We start from the raw sequence: 15,000 nt of genomic DNA, 5'->3' as shown, positions 1-15,000 counted from the left end.
AAACTCTGAATTTCTGAGACTAAAGTCGTAAATTTTGGGGGAAAAAACTCAGATAATCTGAGAATATCAACACTCATCTTCAACTGATTATCCGGGGTCAGGTCTCAGGGTCAACAGCCCCAGCAGGGGACCCCAAACTTCCCTTTCCCGGGCCACATTAACCAGCTCTGACTGGGGGATCCCGAGGCGTTCCCAGGCCAGTGTGGAGATACAATCTCTCCACCTAGTCCTGGGTCTTCCCCGTGGCCTCCTCCCAGCTGGTCGTGTCTGGAACACCTCCCTAGAGGGCTTCCTTACTAGATGCCTGAACCACCTCAGCTGGCTCCTTTCAACGCAAAGGAGTAGCGACTCTACTCCGAGTCCCTCACGGATGACTGAGCTTCTCACCTTATCTCTAAGGGAGACGCCAGCCACCCTCCTGAGGAAACCCATTTCAGCTGCCTGTACCCGCGATCTCTAGTTCCTGACCCAGCCCTCATGACCATAGGTGAGAGTAGGAACGAAGATTGACCGGTAGATCGAGAGCTTTGTCTTCCGGCTCAGCTCTCTTTTCGTCACAACTGTGCGGTAAAGCAAATGCAATACCACATATTATTTCTGCACAAACGTCCACTGAACATTCACTAGATATTCTCAGAGCTAAACTAACTCTTCTGCAGCGTGGAGTGAGCAGCATGCACGTGTAGAGGTGGAGCGAGACAGCGAGAATGCGCGCGCTGAGTGAGTGAAGGCAAGCAGAGACTCCGGCCATGGGATCCCGACCCGGTAGATTTATACCTGTAAAATGTTACAAACAGTCCCTTTAAAGTACCAAAAGCAAGTACTCATTATGCAGAATAATTATGATTATTGATGCATCAATGTGTTCATCGCTTTAATGTCGTAAAGATGGAGCTCATTTTAATGACTTTATATACTACTGGGTAGTTTAATCTATAATAATACATCCTCATTTATTAGATGGTTTATTATGTTTTAATAATCTGAATTCTGTAAAGTAACTAAAGTTATCAGATAAATGTATTTTGGAGGGATTATTGATCATTTTTATCAATTCTCGAGTGGTAAAAAACAATGGTTAAATTTAGCACCAAATCTGAGTAACAAATGGTATCAACTCCAAACATTACTGCAACAACTTATGAGAGATAATAGAGCATCATATACTGCTATCATCATGTTCTAAACCCTGATACACTAGAACAACTTGACACGCATTGCTGAGCTCCATCTCAAATTAATCTCCAGGTTTCCAGCTTTCAGATGATGTTCACCACTTCTATGTGACATCTACTGTTGACCTGTTATCTCCCCCTAAACACCCCCTGGATCCCCCTAAAGAAAAAGACCCAGTCGTGTGTCCTCGGTGCTGCAGAAACAAGACAAACATGGAGGCGTTTTTATGACAGTGAACTGCAGGGACGTGTTGATGTTGATGATGATGACGACGGTGCTCGCTGAGTGTGAAGGAGAGTCAGTTTCCCAGAGGCCTCTGCTGCTGCCTCGACTAACTGGTCTCTGCTTTTAAACCCTCAGTCAGCTCCCCCTCCCCTTACCCACAGGAAACTACGTTTACATGCACAAAATATTCAGCTTTTGTTTTGCCCTTATTCAGGAAAAGAGTGTATTCCTACTGAGCTGTTGCCCCGGTCGCACTAAATGATTTTGTTCGACAGGACATTTCAGTAGAGACGTTTAATACGACAATAGAATAGAAATTATATTGTACGGCTCTTTGTAGGAAGACATTTTACCGGCATCCAGTAGTCTCTTTCAGTCCAAAATGGCGTAAGCGTAGCTCTGCTGCTGGGCGCTGATGTTGACATGGAACGAACTATTAGGCTCGTTGGTGATGAGCATGACCTGCATAGAAGCAACCGCCGCGCAATGCACGGCGGTTAGATTTGTGTCTGACTCGCTCTGACGTCATGCTTACGTGGGCAACGATGACCTCACGAGATCGAGGCGGCCGCAGTTTTTAGAGCCAGGCGCCGCAGTTGCTCTCCACCGACTGCAGGACCCAGGGGCATTATGGGAAACGCCTGGCTTGCGCCTGATCAAAGAGCTGATTGGCTCTTAGTTTTGACAGCAAACACCACGTGTTGTAGAAAGTCACAACTTTCTGTGTTTTTGTAATATTTAACACTAGATTGTAGGATATTAGTCTCATGTTGTGTAATGAAGGTTTCATCTGTTAACAAACTCATCTGGTGTGGTTGATAATAATAATAATTATTATAATAATGAAGGTTATATATATATAACACTTATCAAAACGAGTGCTCATTATGTGCTTTACAGGGCGGACACACGCACATTTCCACATAGATTTACAAACAAATATAAATAAATCAGAACGTGCTCTTAAAACTACAAGTGGCCTACAGATCGGATCTAACAGGAAGTCACTTTTCCTGTGACTTCCTGTATATTCTTTGAAAGGCTGCTGGAAACAGCTGGAAACTGTCCGACTTGACCGCAGCTTTTAGTCTCCGCCCCCCCGCTGCTGCTGCCACCTGATCTCGTCTACTATCCAGGCGAGGTAAAGTTCATCTCCAACGAACCTACTGACTTTCACTTCTTATCGGTATAAGTTCTTTGGCTGAGAGGCGCTCACCAAACGGCGGTATTTGATGAGTTGGGGAGTGAAAACGTTTCCTTGAATGAATCTTTCCTTGAATATTAAAAGACTTCTAAGCACTTTAATCCGTAACAATACGTTTATGAGGTTTTGTGTGTAAAATCTGAATCCGTAAAGCCAACAGCAACTCCAGAAGTCCCGTAAATGTAGTGGATTTAAAAAGTGCCTCTGAATGAAGTCTTTAAAAAGAGAAATACCATTTTCAGAACTTAAAGGTCCCATATCGTGCTCATTTTCAGGTTCATATTGTATTTTGTGTTTCTACTAGAACATGTTTACATGCTTTAATGTTGTTAATGTAAAAAACACTTTATTTTCCTCATACTGTCTGCCTGAATATACCTGTATTCACCTTCTGTCTGAAACGCTCCGTTTTAGTGCATTTCAACGGAATTGCAACGGAATTGCGTTGCTAGGCAACAGTTTGGGTCCATGTTTACTTCCTGTCAGCTGATGTTATTCACATCCACTGCAACAGGAAATAAACTGGGACACATTTAGAGTGCTTACGTTTAAAACCGTGTAATGGTCTAAATATTGTGTAGTTGTGACATCACAATCATCAGGATCAGGATCTGTGGAATCAGAGCTAATTAACCTGCTTCTCCTTCCTGCGGAGGTCCGCGGGGACGGTCGGGAGCGAACGGCGTCCCAGATTTTTGTTCCTGAATTCTGTGACACGTAAAAGCAGCCTTGTGATCGCTGCGTCTTTCTCTGAGCGTAAATCAGACGCCGGTTGTCTCCGTCAGACTAACGGCTGCTTTGATGGCTCGACTTTGTATCTGAACCGTTTTAAAGTCCGTGTCCAACAGTCTGGTAATAAGCGTTTCATGTTAAGTAGCTCCCCTCTGTGTGGCTCTGGATTGATGGGACCGGTGGTGTGCAGGACTACAGGCTCTCTGATTGGCTGTTAAAATGATATACGTGGACTCCTCAGTCATGGTTCAGGTCAACAGTTTAACCTCTGGTCTCCATCTCAAAGTGTTTTAACAACTCCGAGTCATCACAGAAATGTTTAAAGGGCAACTACACCCAATGTAACTGAAAGAATCCCCTTCAGGGCGATGAGAAAGACCTGCATCATCGCCCTGCATATCGGGGATTCTTTCAGAACAATGACCAGCTCGCTGTACATCATCCCTCACGTATTTAATGTCATGTGACTGTCGCTGTGGTCATGTGACGGTCCCTGGGGTCGCTGAGCGTAAACGCCTCTGTGCATGGTTGTAGTGCGCACGCCATCTACGGAAGCCCATCGCGAGTATAAACAAAGCTTTAGTCTCCGTCTCTCAACCAACCTGATGACGTCACAGGATAGAGTACTGCAACGTGGCGCCGCTCTCGCCACGAAAGATCAATCAATCAATCAAACTTTATTTATATAGCACCTTTCAAACAAGTCAAATGTAATTCAAAGTGCTTGACAGACGATTGACAAAAATAAGAGTGTTAAAAATGGATTTAGAGACTAATGCACCAAAACAACCAAGCTAGAAGTTAATTGAATAAAAAAGCAATAAAGATGGGTATTTAAGATAATAAAAGATAAATAAAATACAAGGAAATAAACATAAATGAAAACTATGAAACTACACAAAATAAGCAGATTGTATTAAAATAATACAATTTTAATAAAATAAAATAGAATACAAGAGATAATAATGAATTATCTCTTAGCAATAAAATGATGATCAGCAATAAAATGATGATAAATAAAATAAGAATTAAAATACAATTATAAAATATTACATACAACTAAATAGATGGATTTTTAGTTTACGTTGATGAAACAAAGCTTAATTTTGTCTTTCAAATGCTGATATTTGTCATTTTTTGTTATTTAATAGTTCATTAGAGTGTAAATCCAGTTAGTAAACCAGCTTAACTTGGTTTAACGTTTCATTTCCTTTTATTTTACTTTATTTTTTCCACCTTTTTTCAAAGTTGTTTTCATATATTCAATTTACAGTTCGTAATTACAATATATTTATGTTTATAAACCATTTTTTTTTTTTAAAGTAGTTGAGTTTAAAGACGAACACAATAAGTACACTAGAGAAAACAACTTCAGCATTCAGAATTGAAAAAAAATAAGAAAGGAAAAAAAAAAAATAATAATAATAGTAAAAATAATGATAAAATAAAGCATAGAATAAAAAATAATAATAATAAAAATAATAATAATAATAAAAAGAAAGAATAGAATAAAATAAATAAATAATAATAATAATAAAAAGAAAGAATAGAATAAAAAAATAATAATAAAAATAATATAATTTACATGGGCACGCACATGCATCCGCCTTCACATGTCAGGTCACCTCCAGGCGTGTGTTTATGTGCATGTATGTAACCCATGTATTTATATTTTTCCTTCTATCAGACTCCATCTCTTCTCAAAAACATCCTCCATTTTCCTTTTTTGTGAGTTCCCTTTTCCATAACTTTTACTTCTTGAATTAAACTTTTCCATTTTATAAAATCTAGGGGCTTGAACGTTTCATTTAAAATTTGAACCATCTTTTAGTGTGGGCCAGCTTTAACCTATAACCACAAACAAACAAACACGGAGGAGCATTTAAACACACTTGACCTTTGGTACTGTGTGATCAGTGGGCTTGGTAGAAGAAATGAAAGCAGCAGAGGACACGAAACTTAACCGTGTCAGATGAGGAAACAAGAAAATCTAAACCTCAGACTGGTGGCAGAGCAAAAAAAAACAACGAGCTTCGAGATTCACTTTTCATTTTGTCTGCGTTCAGCTGACGCAGCAGCCGGGAGTCAAACCTATGACCTTTATCTGGTTGCTGATTCACAGACGACTGCAGAGCTGGACGTAAAAACACAATTAAAGGAGCCGTGCACAGATTGAAAACAGGTTAATGTTGTCTCTGGCTCACAGTCTGTGTTCAAATCCGGAGTGTGAAACACTGTTTACCAGGCAGAGAGGCTCTGATGATGAATGATGCATCATGGGAAATGTAGGATCCAGTGTTTTTGGAGTTACAAGAAACTAAAAATCAGAATATCTGCTGCACAGATCATGCTCTTATTGGTCAGTGAATTATTTAGTTTTATTTCCGTGTAATGTGACACAGCAGAGAGAGAGATTAGAAAACATCATCAGATCATCAGCTGGCGTTTTATTAATTCATAGTAATGGTCTCGGAGTGGTTTTCATCGTGCAGAGCGATGAACATGTGATCCGTCTGCCTGTCGTGAAAACACAAAGGAAACATTAGCGTTATCATGTTTCGTGCTGTGTTCAGAGACGTGGTGTGGCTGTGGGAAACGTCGCCTCCAGGTTCACTCTCACCTCCGAAACCCGACGCTCCTTCTCGTCTTCGTTGGTTTCTGAGGAGTTGTGACTTTTTGTTTTCTCCTGATGCTCTTTGTTGTTTTCACCAGCAGACAGTTGACTGTGTGTGGGGGGGGGGTAGGTGTCGGGGGTTTCAGGTACCAGCAGGAACCTGTTTGTTGGCAGAGGGGGGGTTTTCCGGCTCTCACAAAGTTTCCCTCTCTGAAACACCACAAATGGATCTCAGCTCAAACCACTCACGATTTCACATTTCACTCACAACCACATTTCTCTGAGTCACAGAAGTTTTACCAAATACCGTCGACGCTCCCAGCGGTGACTCGTCTCTGCTGCCGTTCCTCTTAAAGGTCCAGATCAGAGAACCAGCGGCGACGAAGGCCGACTGTTGAGTCGCCTCACGTCTCCTTCGTCTTGGCCGACAAGTTGCACTCAAATGCACCGCAAAGACAACAGCTGACGGCCAGATAGCGTGTGTGTGTTTGTGTGTGTGTATATATATACATATATATATATATATATATGTATATATATATTAAAAAGAAATATAAAATAAATAAAAAAATAAGTGCAACAATAAATTAATTAATTAGAAATAAATACAAAAAGAAATGAATGAATAAATTAATTAATTTAAAAATTAATAAAAAATAAATAAATAAAAGGGAAATTTAACAGAAGAGTAAATAAATAAGGGAATTAATACCAAGATAAATAAATAAATAAGCAAATTAAAACAGAAATATCAATTTATGTCACATTTTATAAATTAATTAATGGCTACATTTATTTTTAATCTAATTTTGCTACATTTAATGACATATTTATTTATTTATTTAATCACAGCTTACTAAACACAACACGGGTCCTCTGGTTAAAAGTCCTGTGTTTGTTGTGGTATTAGTACTTTTACTGTAACAGAACTTTTTTAATTTTTTAATTACATTTTAAATAAAAGTAGTATCAAATGTACCCGTTAAAGTGTGAAAAACAGTGACTCTAAACACTTTCACTTCTTTATGAAGCTTTAACAGGATGTTTAACCGGCTTTAACCAAAGTGTCTCAGTAGTTTCAACATAACCACACAGAGGACTCCACCCCGACCACATCACCACGACCTCCAAGTGATTCAAGACGGAGCAAAACTAATCCGCCGTCGGCTCGCTGTTAGTTTCCCCCGTTCACTCTCTACATACAGGAACTGTGTTCTTCTGTTCTATAGATCCTTGTTTGACCTTCGACCTGAGATCACTCACTCTAGAGGGACGCCAGAGGACAGAGGTCACAGCAGACCGACAGACGGACAGACAGACGGACAGACAGACAGACAGACAGACGGACAGACAGACAGACAGACAGACAGACAGAGAGACAGACAGACAGACAGACAGAGATACAGACAGAGAGACAGACAGACGGACAGACAGAGAGACAGACAGACGGACAGACAGAGAGACAGACAGACGGACAGACAGACAGAGAGACAGACAGACAGACAGAGAGACCGACAGACGGACAGACAGACAGACGGACAGAGAGACAGACAGACAGACAGAGAGACCGACAGACAGACAGACAGACAGACAGAGAGACAGACAGACGGACAGACAGACAGAGAGACAGACAGACAGACAGAGAGACCGACAGACGGACAGACAGACAGCTGAGAGAAACAGAGGTGAGACCTGAAGGTTAAAGGGTTTTATATCTGAAGGGCATTAGGACCCAGAGGAAACCAGTCTGCTGCTTTATGAGACGAGAGGAAATGCATCTCAAATTACCCCCCCCCCCCCCCCCCCCCCCCCGTGTGTGTGTGTGTGTGTGTGTGTGTGTGTGTGTGTGTGCGTGCGTGTGCGTGCGTGCGTGTGTGTCCTATCGATTGATAAGCTCAGACGTGGAGCTGCAGCAGCAGTTTGACAGTTTGATCCTCATGAAGTCATCATCATGTTAAGATGAGGAAGAGGAGACGTTGGTACTAAATTAAATACACTATCTTAATGGTTGTGGTGACCTCCTGACCTTTCCTCTCTGACGCCACACCACAACTCAAAGGCTAGTCGGGTCATTTAAAGTCACTACGTTATGAAACCGTCTCAACGTCACACTGAAGCCTCTTCACGACCTACAGAAGCAAACGAGACCATCAGAGAGAAGCTCATCCTGCTGCGCCGCACACTTCTTCACTTCCTGGGTCAAACACAATAATTGTACTACGAGCAACCGCGGACGCTTTGGGCCTAAAGTCACCCGTTATCAATGTTAGCAGACGGAAGAGCCACGATGACTCGCCACCGCAGTAATGGCGGCGGCGCTAGATGGCGGAACGCACAAAGCGGTCGCAGGATTCATTTATACTTCCGTTTATGACAAAATACAAACATTTAAAAATTATATAAAATAAATAAGAAAATAAGTGCAAACATAAATAAATAAATACATTTAAAATAAATGCAAAAAATGAATGCATAAATACATTTAAAAATTTATATAAAATATATAAGAAAATAAGTAGAAAAATAAATAAATACATTTAAAATAAATGCAAAAAATGAATAAATAATACATTTAAAAATTAACACAACATAAATAAGTGCAAAAATAAATTAATTAATTAATTTAACATACATGCAAAAACTTAATTAATAAATACCTTTAAAAATTAACATAAAATAAATAAGAAAATAAGTGCAAAAATAAATAAATAAATACATTTAAAATAAATACAAAAAATGAATAAATAAATACATTTAAAAATAAATATAAAATAAGTGCAAAAATAAATAATTAATTAAAAGTAAATACATAAATAAATGAATGAATAAAAAATAAATGCTAAAATTAATTAATTAATTAATAAAAAATAAATAAAAGGGAAATTTAACAGAAGAGTAAATAAATAAGGGAATTAATAAAAAGATAAATAAATAAGCAAATTAAAATAGAAATATCAATTTATGTCACATTTTATCAATTCATTAATGGCTACCTTTATTTTTAATATTATTTTTGCTACATTTAATGACTTATTTATTTATTTATTTAAACATGTAGCTTACTAAACAAGACACTGGTCTCCTGGTTAAAAGTCCTGTTGTTGTTGTGATATTAGTACTTTTACTGCAGAAAGGATCTGAATACTTGTTTTAGTGGTAATAATAAATGTGCTGCTGTATTTTTAGAGCCGTATCAGCTCCTCAGTCTGTTCGTGTCCGTCATCACTTTGATTCAGACACCAGCGATCTCGATCTGGAGGGATTTTCATGTTTCTGTTTCCAGACTGAATGTGAAGCTGCAGAGAAAAACAGGAAGTGTGCACAGCGATCTCGGGCCGGCCGACATGTTTCAGAGCCCGCGGGCCGACTCCTGCAGCTCGCCTCGCTCCGCACAAACAACACCAGCACTTCCTCATTCTTCACATTTCCGCCCCGAAGCCGACCGAACGGCAAATATTTGCTTTTTCCCCTGAACAGGAAGACGCTGAACGCAGCCTGACCGCTGCTGGAAACACGTGTGTGTGTTCCCACTGAAGTCATTATTAGGGAAGATGATAACTGCAGTTATGATGAAGCAGAGTGCTCGACTGGAGTCAAGAAGATGTCCTGCAGATGGCGCTGTAGAGCAGGCCTCTAACAAACACTACACAGTCATGTCCTGTCATTATATATAATGGTGTCTTTACCTCATCAAGCTAACATTAGGCCCGTTGGGCTTGTTTGTCTGCCGTCACCACCGTGTCTCCTGCGGCTTCGATGTTTCCTGGTAAGCATCATTTTATTCTTATTTGAGTTTTTAATTTTAAACTTTAAACGACACAAACGCAGCATCGTTTGATCTCTTTGTTCTCTGCAGTTGTTCTTTCGTCCTGGAGCTCTCACAGAGATCACAAAGTACATCTGAGTGGACAAGAGCTGTGTTTTAAAAGGCACGAAGAGTCGAAAGCATCCAGTATCTCATAAGAAAAAAAGTAGGGCTGTCAATCGATTCAAATATTTAACCCATTTTCATTCACACATCTGGAGGTCAGAGGTCAACGGACCCCTTTGAAAATGGCCATGCCGGTTTTTCCTCAACAAAATTTAGTGGAAGTTTGGAGCGTTATTTGACCTCCTTCACTACAACCTTGTGTTACATGGTTGGTACCGATAGATTCATCAGGTTTACTAGTTTCATATGATACTATGATCGGGTTTTTGTGGACTTTTTTTTGGAAAATTTTCTGACATTTTTGGGATTTTTTCTGACATTTTCCAGGTTTTCTTTTTTCAACTTTCTTTTCCTTTTTTTGCGAATTTTCAGAAATCTTTTTTTTTCTGACATTTTTGGGATATTTCCCAGACTTTTCTTTCCTCACCAAAATTTGGCATACGTTTGGAGCGTTATTTAACCTCCTTCACTATAAGCTAGTCTGACATGGTTGGTACCGATGGCTTCATTAGGTTTTGTAGTTTCATATGATACCAGTATCTTCACTCTAGCTTTAAAACTGAGCCCGCTACCGTTAAAGAAATTAGTGACGTTAGATCAAATTTGCGTTAACACGTTATTATCGCGTTAGTTTTGACAGCCCTAGAAAAAAGCTAAAGTTAGAGTAACATTAGGGCATTAACCTGTGACGAAAGGTCGCAAGTAGTCATTGCTTCATTTTAAGGGTTTTAAAGGCAGGGTTGATGATGTTCCCCAGTCTACACTATATGTCATATTGGTTGAAATGGTCTTTCCACCCCGACAGCGGTCCATTACTGATGAGCTCTGAAAAAGGACCTGAAAAGAGGCGTCATCTGTAGCTGCTGTAATCCTGTAAAAACCTCTACCAATCACTGCCTCGCGGTCCGCTTGGAAAGAACCAATCAGATGCCTCCCTGCTCGTACTCTACCCTTGGCGTGCACCAGCCTGAACTCAAAGCGCGTCGCCGCCGCCACACGTTTCCTGGAGAGGGGGGTTTAGACGGAGCTCCTGAGGCGATGCTACTTTCAAATTAAGCTAGCTTTCCAACATCGTCGGCCCTATCTTTAAGGGTTCAGTTTAGGCCTGAAGCTTTGTTTATACTCGCGCAACACGCCGTGGCGCGGGCCTCCGTAAATGGCTGCGCACGCTACAAGCATGCACAGCAGCGTTTATGCTCAGAGCGTTGTTTGTTGCGGTATGCTCCGAAACGCCACGAGGTGTGGAAACAAAACAGTCTGTGGATAAGTAAGAAGTCAACGAGTGGTACCGGAAAGGAAAGTAGGTTGCCTGGCAACAGTAGTAAACGCTAAACACCGATGTACGTACCGCCAAACGTTGCATCCGTGTCTGTATTTATTACTGTCGCTTACCTGCAAGTCTAAATGACTTCCTGTATAGAAGACAGATTTTTAAAGAAGCGTCTGTCCTGCACCGGTTTGACTTTTGAAAACTAGAGCCGATGAAAGTGTGAGACATCGTCTCAATATGTGGGACAAGGGATACAAAATGCGTAAAGTGGGACTCCTGCATGGTCACCTGACGTCACCAGTGACCCCGTGAGGCTCAGGGATGTGTTTTAATGGAAGGAGACTTATCAGGCTGTGATATTCACACACAATACGAGACTTTACAATACATTCACGTGAGAGTCGTTCACTACAGAGCATCACCTGTCTTATGTTTATGTCTTCTTCAGACAGCAGAGCTGAAAGTAAATGAGGACGGAAGACATGCAGCAGACGTCTCCAGCCGGACTCGAACTGGAAAATGGTCAGCATCAAAATAAAATAATTAAAAATAATCGAAATCAGATGGTTTATTAAGAAAATCTGTATTTTACTACGACGGAGTATCAGAGCCACATTGAGGAAAAAAATAAATATAATATTATGAGAATAAAGTCATAATATTATAAAGTATTAATTGTACGTGTTATTTTAGAGGGTAAATAGTGTGAACATGAGGAACGTGGAGCATCATGTGAAGTTCTATTTTAGTTTAGGTTTCACAAATAACCAAATACTTCATCTTTAGATCATCAGCAGCACATTATCATCAGCATCAGGACCTGGACTTTATTCTAAATATATTATGACTTTATTCTCGTAAGCTCAGATTGTTTTCCCTCTGATACTCCGTCGTATTTTACAGACTGACATACAGTAGCTGTTGTGTTCATGTTAATGTTTGTGTATTTCTCAGGACTCGGCCCCCTTCGCCCTTCATCATCTCCTCCTCCTCCTCCTCCTCCTCCTCTTCCTCCTCCTCCTCCTCTTCCTCCTGCAGCCAGGGCTCCATGTATGGTCTGAGGGGAAACATCTCAGACCTCCAGCCACCAGAAAGCCAACAGCAGGGAGTGACTGAGCTTCCCCGGAGTCTCAGAGGGCGAGTCCTTTATTTTTAGACACGCAGACTTAACTGGCTTATTATGAAGGAGTGTGTGCGTGCGTGTGCGTGTGTGTGTGTGTGTGTGTGTGTGTTTGTTTCCCTCTGACACTGATAGATGGATCATCGTGTCTCGTCATGTTGGTCGGAGCCTCAGTTGTTTGCTGAAAACTTCAGAGACTCTTTGTGGGTGCATGTACGAAAGTACTCTACATACTTCTTTTTTTGAGTTTCTGCTACTTTACTGGAGTATTCCCTTTTTTGGGGGGAAACCAACTAACTAACTAACTTCAAAAAGTCAAAAATGTGGCACTTTTTGAAGTAACATGTTAGTCTTCTTGTCAAAACATGTCTCTGAAATATCCTTAAAAACCACAAACGTTCTCCGAAAATCACACGTAATGAGTCCCACTTGGTGCGTACCAGTACATTTACACACAAGGACTGTACTTAAGTACCATTTTGACATACTTGTACTTGAGTATTCCAGTATTCTAGTACTCCAGAGAGAAATAATGTAGTTTTTACTGCACTACATTTTGTCTAATCCAGGAGTCAGCAACCTGCGTCTCTTTAGCTCCTCTCCAGCGGCTCCCTGTGGAGTTATACACATGGAAATGAATAACTGTTTTTTGTTTACATTTTCATTTTTATCTATCATTGTTGTAGGTCTATAGTACGACGGTACGACGGAGTATTAGGGCCACGTTGAGGAAAAAACATAAATCTGAGAAGTCATAATATTATAAAGTAGTCATTTTACGTGTCATTTTCTTTCTCATAAAGTTATGACTTTATTCTCGTAATATTACGACTAATTTTCTCGTAAAGTTATGACTTTATTGTGTAAATCTCAGATGTTTTTCCCTCAATGTGGCCCTAATACTCCGTAGTACATTGTCTCTTTGGCCCTGCATTAGACTGATATACTATATACTGAGACTATAAACTGTGTTACCTTCATCAGATTGATCAAATGTTTTGCGGCTCCAGACAGATTTAGTTTCTTTCCCTAAATGTCTGTTTTGATAGTAAAGGTTGCTGACCCCTGGTCTACTATAAAACATATGCTGATATAATATGATGCAGTACTATACAGTACTACTAAAGTTACCTGTGAATCTGAAGATGCACATTTTATATTCAACATCAAACATAAATAATTTAAAACATCTTTTATGTTATTTCGTCTCGCACTAATTTGTATTCCCAAAATGTTTCCCCTCAGAGCTCCGATGGAATCAGTTTACTTCGTCTTACTAATGATACTGAAGTAATATGAAATGTAGGATTTTTACCTCAAACAAAGGTAATACTTTTACTGTACATAAGAGAAGGATCTGAGTACTTCTTCTTCTTCTCTACTACTAATCTACCCAGTAGCATAACAAGTATATTAAATTGACAATTAAAATGATGTGTATTTGAATAATATATTACTCAACGACACTCTGCATAATGAGTACTTTTACTTTGGAATACTTTAAGTATATTTTGCTGATACAAACATTTTAAATTCAGGACTTGTAATGGACTACTTTTAGACTTTGGTATTTCTTCTAAATGTTAGAGTTCAAGCCTCTAAAACCTTTTCAACTTTTCCAATGAAACAGTCAATAAGCATCAGACGTATTTATTTTTAAAGCCATATAAATATCTGCGTGGTTTGGGTCCGTGTATTTTTTCTTGTAACGATAAAACAAGCTGTGTAAAGCTGTGCTGCAGCGTTAAAGGTATACTCTGACATTTTGGGGGAAATACGCTTAATTTGCTTTCTTGCTGAGAGTTAGAGAGAGAGTCCATGAAGGGACGGCCCGGCCGATGTCGATCCGAGTGTTTACTTTTCCTGCTTCAGCCTTCCGTCCAAAGAGACTCAGAACAACCTCAAAGAGACTCAGAACAACTACAACGAGACACAAAACAACCACAAAGACACAAAACAACCACAAAGAGACACAAAATATCTACAAAGAGACAAAAAACAACCACAAAGAGACATGAACCAACTACAAAGAGACACAAAACAACCACAGAGACACAAAACAACTACAAAGAGACCCAAAACAACTACAAAGAGACACAAAACAACCACAGAGACACAAAACAACTACAAAGAGACACAAAACAACTACAAAGAGACACAAAACAACCACAGAGACACAAAACAACTACAAAGAGACACAAAACAACCACAGAGACACAAAACAACTACAAAAGACACAAAACAACTACAAAGAGACACAGAACAACTACAAAGACCCAAAACAACTACAATGAGACACAAAACAACCACAAAGAGACACAAAATATCTACAAAGAGACAAAAAACAACCACAAAGAGACATGAACCAACTACAAAGAGACACAAAACAACCACAGAGACACAAAACAACTACAAAGAGACCCAAAACAACTACAAACAGACACAAAACAACCACAGAGACACAAAACAACTACAAAGAGACACAAAACAACTACAAAGAGACACAAAACAACCACAGAGACACAAAACAACTACAAAGAGACACAAAACAACCACAGAGACACAAAACAACTACAAAAGACACAAAACAACTACAAAGAGACACAGAACAACTACAAAGACCCAAAACAACTACAATGAGACACAAAACAACCACAAAGAGACACAAAATATCTACAAAGAGACAAAAAACAACCACAAAGAGACATGAACCAACTACAAAGAGACA

The 15,000-nt window shown here is 39.7% G+C and overlaps 2 long non-coding RNA genes across 2 annotated transcripts; one reads left to right on the top strand and one right to left on the bottom strand.

The window, feature by feature from the left end:
- Positions 1-5,614: 5,614 nt before the first annotated feature.
- Positions 5,615-6,405, bottom strand: LOC141763557 (uncharacterized). The gene is made up of 3 exons (XR_012593088.1): positions 6,252-6,405; positions 5,958-6,161; positions 5,615-5,854 (listed from the first exon to the last, which is right to left on the bottom strand). It is a non-coding gene; the product is annotated as an uncharacterized LOC141763557 (long non-coding RNA).
- A 2,635-nt stretch (positions 6,406-9,040) lies between these two features.
- Positions 9,041-13,008, top strand: LOC141763558 (uncharacterized). The gene is made up of 3 exons (XR_012593089.1): positions 9,041-9,717; positions 11,601-11,674; positions 12,107-13,008. It is a non-coding gene; the product is annotated as an uncharacterized LOC141763558 (long non-coding RNA).
- The last annotated feature ends 1,992 nt before the right edge of the window (positions 13,009-15,000 follow it).

Source organism: Sebastes fasciatus, assembly GCF_043250625.1.
Source record: "Sebastes fasciatus isolate fSebFas1 chromosome 11 unlocalized genomic scaffold, fSebFas1.pri SUPER_11_unloc_2, whole genome shotgun sequence".
NCBI classification, from domain to species: domain Eukaryota; kingdom Metazoa; phylum Chordata; class Actinopteri; order Perciformes; family Sebastidae; genus Sebastes; species Sebastes fasciatus.
This window is presented reverse-complemented; position numbering and strand designations above follow the sequence as displayed.